The sequence below is a fragment of the Erinaceus europaeus genome, chromosome 5, assembly GCF_950295315.1.
Source record: "Erinaceus europaeus chromosome 5, mEriEur2.1, whole genome shotgun sequence".
In the NCBI taxonomy this organism is placed as follows: domain Eukaryota; kingdom Metazoa; phylum Chordata; class Mammalia; order Eulipotyphla; family Erinaceidae; genus Erinaceus; species Erinaceus europaeus.
Genome location: NC_080166.1, coordinates 6,961,029 through 6,971,513, shown reverse-complemented (window position 1 = coordinate 6,971,513; position 10,485 = coordinate 6,961,029). Strand labels below are relative to the sequence as shown.

The 10,485-nt window shown below is 36.8% G+C and overlaps 1 non-coding gene across 1 annotated transcript; it reads left to right on the top strand.

Annotated features, from left to right (window-relative positions):
• Positions 1–2,740: 2,740 nt before the first annotated feature.
• Positions 2,741–2,906, top strand: LOC132538761 (U1 spliceosomal RNA). Its single transcript, XR_009550101.1, has one exon. It is a non-coding gene; the product is annotated as a U1 spliceosomal RNA (small nuclear RNA).
• Positions 2,907–10,485: the final 7,579 nt, after the last annotated feature.

The following is a 10,485-nucleotide window of genomic DNA, read 5'->3' as shown; positions in this document are numbered from 1 at the left end:
TCTAAAGCCTTAAAATGTGTGACTAAAGCTGGATCGAATGATGAGAACATTATATAAAAAAGGCACTTGAAATAATCTTCGTGGAGAGGATGTTTGGATTATGTTTGAATATGAACATAAAGACATCTCATTTAAGTGAGTTTGTTGATGTGCGATAGTACTTACAACCAATATTTCACATCTGTTTGGTGTTGTTAACTTTGAAAAGTACTTTCACATCTGCTATACCATCTTTATATGTATTTTATTCAATGTAAACTTTCATTGTAGTGATTGTTAAATTACACTGAATTTAGGGAACCGGGCAGTAGCTCAGCGGGTTAAGCACACATGGTGCAAAGCGCAAAGACTGGCGTCAGGATACTGGTTCCAGCCCCTGGCTCCCCACCTGTAGGGAGGGTCCCTTCGCAAGCAATAAAGCAGGTCTGCAGGTGTCTATCTTTCTCTCCTCTTATCTTCAGCTCCTCTCTCGATTTCTCTCTGTCCTGTCCAACAACAGCAATAGCTATAACAATAACAACCACAACAAGGTCAACAAAATGGAGAAATATAGCCTCTAGGAGCAGTGGATTCGTAGTGCTGGCACTGAGCCCTAGCAATAACCCTGGAGACAAAACAAAACAAAACAAAACAAAAAACACTGAATTTAAAGAAGTAATTTGTATAGCTTCATTCAACTTTTTTTCATATTTGCAAAAGCAGGATGTATGTATTGAAACTTCTTTTTTTTATAGTGATGGAGTGGGAATGAGAGCTTCCTTCAGTGCAGGGGGGACCTGGACAATACACAATGCAAAGAAAAGCATTATCCATGTCACTGACCTGGAATTTATTTCTGAAAAGTGAGTCTACACACACATACACATAAAGAAAGAAAACTAACTGTTAGAGAGTCAGAGGTGGGGGAGGGAGTGGGGAGAAGAAGAAATTCTTGTTGCCAGTGAACATGTAAATTGGTCCAACCCATGTAGAAAAGCTCTCAGAGACTCATTAGAACATTGGAAATGGACCTACACTATGACCTGGAAATTCTTCTTGGTGATATATTTGGAGGAAACAAAGACATCTATCCAAAGAACTCTATGCACATCTGCACTCACAGTGGAATAATTTGTATTATTCCAAAATTGGATGCAACTCATATCCCCAGTGACAGAATATGTACATGGTGGATTACTATGCCGCTGTTAAAACAGATGTAGTCATTTCCTTTGCCACACCTTGGATGGATCTTAAAGATATCATATTGACTAAGATAAGCCAGAAATAGTCTCACTCATGGGTGGAAAGTAAGCAAGGACAGTAACAGAGACATAATGTGAAGCATTCAAAGCAGAGGACTCTGGGGAAGAAAAAAAAGGGATGTGACATCAAATCAATGTGGTTTACAGTCAACAATAGCTACTCTCTTTCCTGATCCAACTTTCCGGTCCTTTTTCCAGCCATGACATCATCTTCCTAGATAATAACTTGGATCTACCTGCATATAAGATTTCAGGCTCATGGGGAAAAACTAGTATAGCCACAGGCCCTTTGGAATATAACTAAAATATGCCTACTAGCTATCTACAAAATGGAGGATCCTCCAACTCTTCATCTGCACTATTCCAGCCTTTAGGTCCATGATTGGTCAACAGTTTGTTTGGCTTTATATGTTAACTCTCTTTTCAGCCACCAGGTTCCAGATGCTAGCATGATGCCAACCAGACTTCCCTGGACAGACAACCCATGGGTCCTGGAGCTCTGATTCCCCAGAACCCCACCCCACTAGGGAAAGAGAGAGGCAGGCTGGGAGTATGGATAGACCTGCCAACACCCATGTTCAGCAGGGAAGCAGTTACAGAAGCCAGACCTTCCACCTTCTGCATCCCGTAATGACCCTGGGTCCATACTCCCAGAGGATTAAAGAACAGGAAAGCTATCAGGGGAGGGGAGGGGATCTGGTGGTGGGAACTGTGTGGAGTTGTACCCCTCTTATCCTATGTTTTTTGTCAGTGCTTCCTTTTTCTAAATAAATTAAAATAAAAAAAAGAAAAGAAAAAATAAAGGAATGTGACAGAGAGGAGATTGTGCATAATGATGAAATAGGAACTTTAAGTTGGGAGAGATGGTCTCCTGGAGAGATTTTTCTATCAAGGGGAGATGAGAGATGGTATCTGTGTCGAAAACCATCACATTACATTAATGTAAGCCATTACTATCCAATAAAGCAGGGGGGGGGGGATATCTTACATAAATGATACTTTGATTTTCAAAATGCAGTTTTATACTCACTATGCTATGGCTCATTTTATGATCCAGAAAGTAAAAGATAAAAATTCAGTAGTTCATGCAAATTAACCTAATCCAGAAAAATGTTGATCCAGGGAGTTTGATTGCCAAATTTCTTCTTTTAATCTCTGGACCACATCCTGTTATGCTTCTAGGTAGTGTCTTACTTCGAGTGTAGTCAACCACTTCACTCTTATTTTGAAAGTATTGATCCAATTCTTAACTGAGGAGTTATTTTATTTGAAATTGTATTATTCCAGCTGACTTAAATTGTTATCGTAATTGATTTCATATGGTACTGTGACTAGTTCAAAATGTTAGCCAAACCAAATGAATGTTGTCTTAAAATAAACTAGGTGTGGTTTGATCAGATTATGTGTGTGTATATAAGTATATAAAGTTTAGGATCTACTTTGGCAAAATGAAGATCTGAGTAATTGAGCAGTAAATAATAGAAAAAATTTAATTTATAGTTAGCCGGCAGGGGAGATACCATGATCACGGAGGTGGTTTTCCCAGGGCGAGACTTATCCATTGCTCTCCGGGTGTGCTGACCCCTACAACTTCCCCAGATGTGGGAGACTCAGCTGCGTAATCTGTGGTGGTGGGGGCTGCAGCATTTGTGCTCTCCCCTGATTTAAAAAGAAAAGGAAAAGACTTAATCTTATGGCAAATACTTCTAAGTCTGCCATGAAGGGATCAGTACATCTGAGCTACATGCTGACTGAAAAATTGCTGTCCTCTTGTTTTCTAAATGGCTCAAGCAAACACTATCCTAAACTCATCAGATTTATGAAAGCAGGGAGCCAGGCAGTGGCACACCTGGTTAAGTGCACACATTACAGTGTGCAAGGTTGCAGGTTCAAGCCCCTGGTCCCCACCTGCAAGGGGAAAGCTTCACAAGTGGTGAAGCAGGGCTGCAGGTATCTCTCTGTCTTTCAGCCTCAGTGTCTCTCCCTCCTCTCTCAATTTCTCTCTGTCCCTACCCAGTAAATAAATAAAAATTTAAAAAGTTAAATAAAAAAGATTTATGAAATCAACCACAACCTAATTTATCAGGAGCAAGGAGATAGCTCACCTGGCAGAGCACAGGCCTTGCTGTGATGAAGCCCCGCTCTGACCTCAAGGCCTTATGGGAGCGCTAAGGGAGAGTACCGGGAGGGCGTCATGGATGGTGGAGCAATGTTGTGGTATCTCTTCTCTCTAACAAGAAAACTTGTGACTGGACTGGTTATTCCAAGGAAGATGAAGAATCACGGTGTGGTATGATGTTATGACAATATCGGCTCAGCGATACACTCTCACACCTGCAGTACAACATACGTATCTTATATTTGTATCAAAAAAGAAACTATATATTTTTAGTTCTACTATAAAAAAAACTAACAGTACATATTTTAACACATAGAATAAGCAAATCACTGACAGGATGATACTTTGGCATGAGCTCTGATATTGAGTGACACTTTAATGTCACAATCATGATTTATAAAGTATTCTCTAAGAAGACAAATATTGGGAAAAAATCAATAAAAAGAAAGTGAAGCTAAGAAATATCTGACATTATTTCTATTTGAAAAAATGACAAGCAAACTTAAGTTACAGATCAGTACTTTAGATTTTGTTTAAAAGAAAACTATTAAAAGCACAAATTGTAGTCTGTAAGAACAAAGCATTTTAGGGAAAACTATTGTTAATCATTTTGAATTTGAATTCTGCAGCACATATTAAAAATTTAATAACTCGATACTCCTATTTAAAATGAGCAGCTAAGCGCTGATGTTTTGCATTCTTATTTTTCACTTGTATCACATACTTCACACTGTTTCAACCAGAATGTTACATCTAAAAGAATACTGCACTACTATCAACCTTTGTATCAGCAAAAGCAACAAATCAGTGAACTTTGCGTGATCTCAGCGTCTCAGCAAGCCAATGAAAACATTAAAGCACAAACGTCGACAGTGTTCCATGAATACCATAGAGTTCCATTACTCCTCAAAAGTTTAATAGGATCACTGGAATATGGTTTAGAACATTTCTGATGAGTACATTAATTTATAAAATTATTGTACCTTAGGCCTGGGTATGTTTTTTTATTACTATAAATAATAAAAACAATGACATTTAATCATACCTTCATTTATTTTTCAGATTCAGCACCCAAGAAGTAGTTCTGTACCACTTTCATGATATTTTTAATATAATTGATCGCTACTACCATTATCAACATAAACTGTGACCAGACTAGTTTAGCAGATGCACTTAATAAAGTTAAATTTACCCAAACAAGAATGTCCTGGATGGCACAGTCATATTTTATTTTTCATAAGAATAATCTACTCTGGTCATCAATCAAACAAACAAAAAAGTAGGAGAATTTTCCCTCATGGCTAAAAAGAATACACTGTGTTTATTTACTATGATTGGCCAAGTAATCTATCTTATTGTGCCCATAACTATAATCATTTTGAAAAATGGATATGCAAATTCACCATCCTCACTCAACGTAGAGAGCATACATACACAGTGTTATAGCTTCTACACTGGCCATGGTAGGTCAACGTTTTTAGGTGAGCATTCCATAGTACATAGAACTGCTAGATTCAAGAGATTATTCATGTTTTTAATAGGCTGTATTTTTTTTTAAAAAAAGTTTTTTGCATATTTCTGAGAGAAATGTTTCATATTAAAGCCAAAAAGAAGTTGGAATAAAAGAAAATCAATATCCAAAAGTTTCTAGATAACTGATTATCATTTAATTTTAAAATACAGATAGCAAAACTTTATTAGACAGAAAACTATCAGTCAACCATGTATTATTTCATTCTCAGGGGTGAAAGAAATCTTAAGATATGATTACAGACTGGTTATCTGAAACAGTTTAAAAAAAAAAAGTAGTGACATATACAGATGCATCCTCATTGAATTGTCCACTTCATTTTGCCCATTATGTGGGGTAAGGAAGAGAGTAAATCCTGTTGTTAGCTATGCAGGATAAAAGTCTATTTGAAGTCAGAGTCTATAGCTGGCTTTTCACAGTAAATTGACCTTGCTCAGTGCCGCCAATGTCATAATGCTCTGCTTTATCTAGACTGAGAGAGAAAATCACAGATTGCTTCTGCATGATTAGTTCTGCCACTTCAAACGTGTTTCTTCCAAGTTGGCTTCCACACTTACTGCTAGAGATATGTGCCACTGGGAAGCCTTGATCCCCCTCTGAACTCCTCCAACTAAATAACCCTTTCATTGCCAGCCAGTCCAAGAAGATGAGTTCAGCTACGCAACAAGGAATCTTCCAATCAAGCAGTTCCCCTGTGTCATAAGGACAGCACTCACCTGGATCTTTTTTACAAAGTGACATAATTAAATACAGGGCAAGCTTACATAGAGTTAAAAAACTAACGGCAAATTGAATTTGAGAAGTTTGTAAAGGTATTTAATCAGCGGTATACGGCAGATAGGTGTCATAGTTTCCCTGAAGTTCCTGGACTATTCTGAAAATCGCAATGTTACAGACTGCAGAAAATTTAATGTTTAATCTTTTTAAATTTATATTTCAAATATAAATGGTGTAGCCTGTTTCAGAAACACAGAGGCTCAAAATCATATTCGTGTGAAACATATGTTTTAGGAACTCGTATGTACTTGAAATAATATGAACATTTTTCCTAGTAACGGAAAAAATGCATGACTATTACATGATATTTACAGAAACTGTAAAAAGTGATAATTTTCAAATAAATGACTGTGCATTCTACCACCAAAAAGGTAACAAATTAGGGAAAAATGACCAGAGGCTCCCCACCTGCAAGGGGTCGTTTCACAAGCAGTGAAGCAGGTCTACAGGTATGTTCTTCTCCCCTTCTCTGTCTTCCCCTCCTCTCTTGATTTCTCTCTGTTCTATCCAAGAACGATGACAACAATAATAATAACCACAACAACGATGAAACAACAAGGGCAACAAAAGGGAAAAAGAAAACGGCCTCCAGGAGCAGTGGATTCGTAGTGCAAGCACCGAACCCCAGCAATAAGCCTGGAGGCAAAAAAAAAAAGATAATAAAAAAAAAGGAATTATACCCCTGTCATCTTGTAATTTTACAAATCAATATTAAATCACTAATTTTTAAAAAGAAGCATAAAAAGTAACAAATGAACTAATGATTTAGAAATATAATTAGATTACAGTGGCACTTTTCTCTAAATAATTATCTATGCCAAAGAAACACAGTCTAAGTTTTTCCACCTCTAATTTCAACAGCTCTAACTATAGACTATTAAAGCCAGTGATATATTAACTTTACACCTCATCAAGATACAAGCATGGTGATTGTGATAATGAAAAGGCACTGCAATCTTGCAGGTCCCAGAAAACATATGACTGAATTATCTGAGAACACTTTTTAAAAATATACCTAAAGTAATTGCTCTTAGCTGAGTTAATATGTTTATCTTTTATTAACAAGACTATAATCATAAAGATCTTCAAGACAGCAAAAACAGAACAACTGAGAAGTTTATTTATTTATTTATTTATTTATTCATGAGAGAGGGAGGAGAGAAAGAACTCGTCATCACTCTGGTACGTGCTGCTGGGGATTGAACTTGGGACCTCATGGTTGAGAATCCAATGCTTTATCCACTGCGCTACCTCCCGGACCGCAACTGAGAAGTTTATAATTAGTGGCAGGGAGGGGTATCTTGGCCTTTGTTTTGGCTTTTACTTCTCTGCTTTTTAATTTTACATTATTTTTTAGGTGTTGAAGTTCTAAAAATATCTGAGTTTCAGACATTCATTTAAAATTAAAAGTTTCTTCAAAAAGGATCTAGTGGGGGTTGTATTGTTATATGGAAAACTGGAAAATGTTATGCATGTACAAACTATTGTATTTACTGTCGAATGTAAAACGTTAATTCCTCAATAAATAAATTTTAAAAAAAGAGAAATAGGGGTGCTTTGAAAAAATTAATTAGATGAAATTAAACGGTTCTTGTAGCATATATTTTGACCAGTCAGTTTGTACATTTGAGATATCATTGAAAGTGATGTTAATACAAAGACCAAACTAAAAATAATTAAGATAAAATTCCAAAATGATCAAGTTGGAGACTTTGACCTTTGTGCTATCATATGCCATCATATGCCTTATCTTCTCTGTAATACTGTGAGAAAGAAAAGTTTGGCATGTATCTTAATTAGGATTAAAGAAATAAGGATAAGATAAAAATATAGAATTCACCAGCCTGTCCTGCTATCAGATACAAGTAGGAAAGACCCAAAGTCACAGAACCACTTCAAGGTGAAGAGAGAATTAGAAATGTGTTAGCTGACAATTCTGCATATCAAAAGATTTTGCTTACCAGTCTGAGACATAAATGGCACCTGGTGTCAGCTTCTATTAAACTCATTACAAAGGATGACAGCACAGAGCAACAGCCATGTTTTCCATAAGAATTAGATTTTTTTTTTTTGCCAAGTTCTAGGGCTTTTCTCTGAATCAGAAATGTAGCGATGTATTAGTAAAAATTTTGCAGTTTTGTATTTACAGTTTAAAGATATGAAAACACTAGGTACTATGCAAAAGATAACTTCATTATAGACGAAAGATATTACTGTCTCACTTGTTTATGAAAGGGAGCTTAAATCAGTCACAAGCATTTTATAGGCTTAAAGATGCCAGAATTCAAATGTGCTGTAACTGTAGAAATCAAGTCTTAAATTATAGCTTCTAAGGGTATTTTAAATTCTGGATTGAATTTGTTGAATAATCAGGGGAAAAAATGCACATTGTGATTTACTAATAGGTGAAAATTTTTTAGCTGTCCGTAAACTAGCAAAGATATATCAGTAAAACAATGTGCCCAGTGCAATAAAACTTAGTGTCACTCAACTCAGTTTTGTAAAATCTTCACTCACAAAAGCTCACATAATACTCACACATGAATTAGTATTCACAGAAGCAATTAGCAACAAACTATAAATACAGTTCTTTCAGTTTCTACAGAGTTTAACTTGCTACACATGATAAAAATCTATATGGCTTGTACCTGAGCAAGTACTCACTTCATGGTTTTCAGGTAGGCTGCTAGCAAGGAAGGAAGTATTGAAATAATCAAGGTTGCAAATCAAGTTTGCTCTCTGCATAGCCGATGTCGGATTGTGAATCCTGTGTTTCCACTCATTACCTTGGCTCATTTTCCTTAAAACCACAAAGTAAAGTATGTAAAGGTCAGGGATAGGATCAGATCTCTACATGCTTGAACATCCCCAACTTCAGGGGGGGGGGGGAAATCGCCTTTGAATCTTGGACTGAGGCCACCAAAGCAGAGGGATACCTCCAAGAAAGAACTATAGCCTGGTGCTTTGAATACTTAGCCAACACCAATACTGAGCCATGCTTAAGCCAGGAGCACCTTTCTGACTAGCTAATCATTAAATTTAGTTGGTGGACAGTTATCACTTTTCATTTATCCTTTTGCTCTGCTTATTTTCTTACTACATAAAAGTGGAATCACTTCCCACTTTGCTCCTATCAAATATTTACTTCCCTCTGTAAAGAGACAAAAAAAAAAGGAAAGAATGTTTTTAAAAAATGTTTATTATTCTTTAATTAATTGTATATGTCTCCCCTCATTTTCAGCCAAAGTTATTGATCTGTGATTTCTGTTCACTACTTTCATTGCTGCCTGACAACATCCTCTATCATTGCACCATAACTGTGTTCTACAACAATACTCAGTCAAATGGGACAATTAACTTCTTTTTTCTTTGATAGGACAGAGAAAATTGAAAGCAGAATGGGAGGAAGGGAGAGAGAAAGAGAGACTTCCTCAGCACTACTTCAGGACTCATGAAGCTGCATCCTGGCAGATGAGAAGAAGGGTCTTGAACCTCCATCCTTTTGCATGGTAATATGTGCCCTCAACCAGCTGTTCTACCACTGGATCCTGATTTTTGTTTTCTCACTCATCCAAGGTGAGCTTCAATTTCTTGCAATGTGTCTGATCATCTCCTTGTAAAAAAATTCTTTTCTGGGAGACCAGGATATCACTCAACAGATAAAGTGCACATTTTTAGTATGTGCAAGGGCCCAAGTTTGAGCCCACAGATACTACATGGAAACACCTGAAAAAGGAAAAATTTATGACTACAGAAGTGGTACTGTGGCATCTCACCTCTCTCTATTTCTCTCTTCTTGCCTCTCACTCTCTAGCTAAAATAAATAAATAAATAAATCCACTACTCCTTCAGTGAAAACTGATAGTAAACAAAGTTTACTTACTCTAAAATCTTATCTGTAGTGTTGAGCTAGGACCACCACGTTTATTCACCAGGTACATTTACCCAAACACTACTCTGTTACCAACTTTGATTTTTGTGATTTTTGTCAGTTCAAGTGCCTTGGCTGTCTAAGAAAGAGACTTTGATCCAAAACTTTGGGTCAAACTTTGACCCAAAACACTGTATAAAATCCCTCCAGTTATCTCCACGTCTATGAATAGCACCAAGGCAGGCCTATTTAATCATTGCTATACGTTTTCAGTCATTCCCTTCATCTGTGCTCTGTAAGTGATATTTCCATCCTTATCTTCAATGAAAGCTTTCTGTTTGCTTAGTCAAGTCCACAGCAGTGTTCCAAAATAAAACCTGAATTTCTCTACCTGCAGGTCTCAGCAGTGCGCTACATGAGTATTTATAGAAGTAAACCATGGGCTTATATGTCCTTATCCCTTCACTCAGCATGGATACCATGACATTTTTCACATTACCAAGACTGGACCCTGAACATCACTAAAAAAGAAAGGAGCTAGGGTGGTAGATAGTGAAAGAAGAATGATTTGCATATCACCCATATGATTAGAGAATACCCCAACAGAATCTATAAACAAAGAAGGAGACAGATGAAAGAGGAAGGTCAAAAGGAAGAGTGGAAGGAATAAAGGCTGTTAAAGAGAAGGGAGGGAGAGGAGAAGGCACTGTGTAAAGCAGAAGCAATGCTGTGTTCATGGAATAAGGTACAAATTAAAGTTGTAAATAGCAAATAGAGCACAGGATGAGAACCAACTAGGAAGTTTCAGATGGATTTTGTGACAAGAATTAAGTGTGGTAAATGATTCGACAATAAGATAGGGTGCTTTTCATGGCACTGGAGTAAAACTAGCAGCTTTATCTATGGAAATATTGATAGAATCCAGATTGGATCTGGTTTTTGT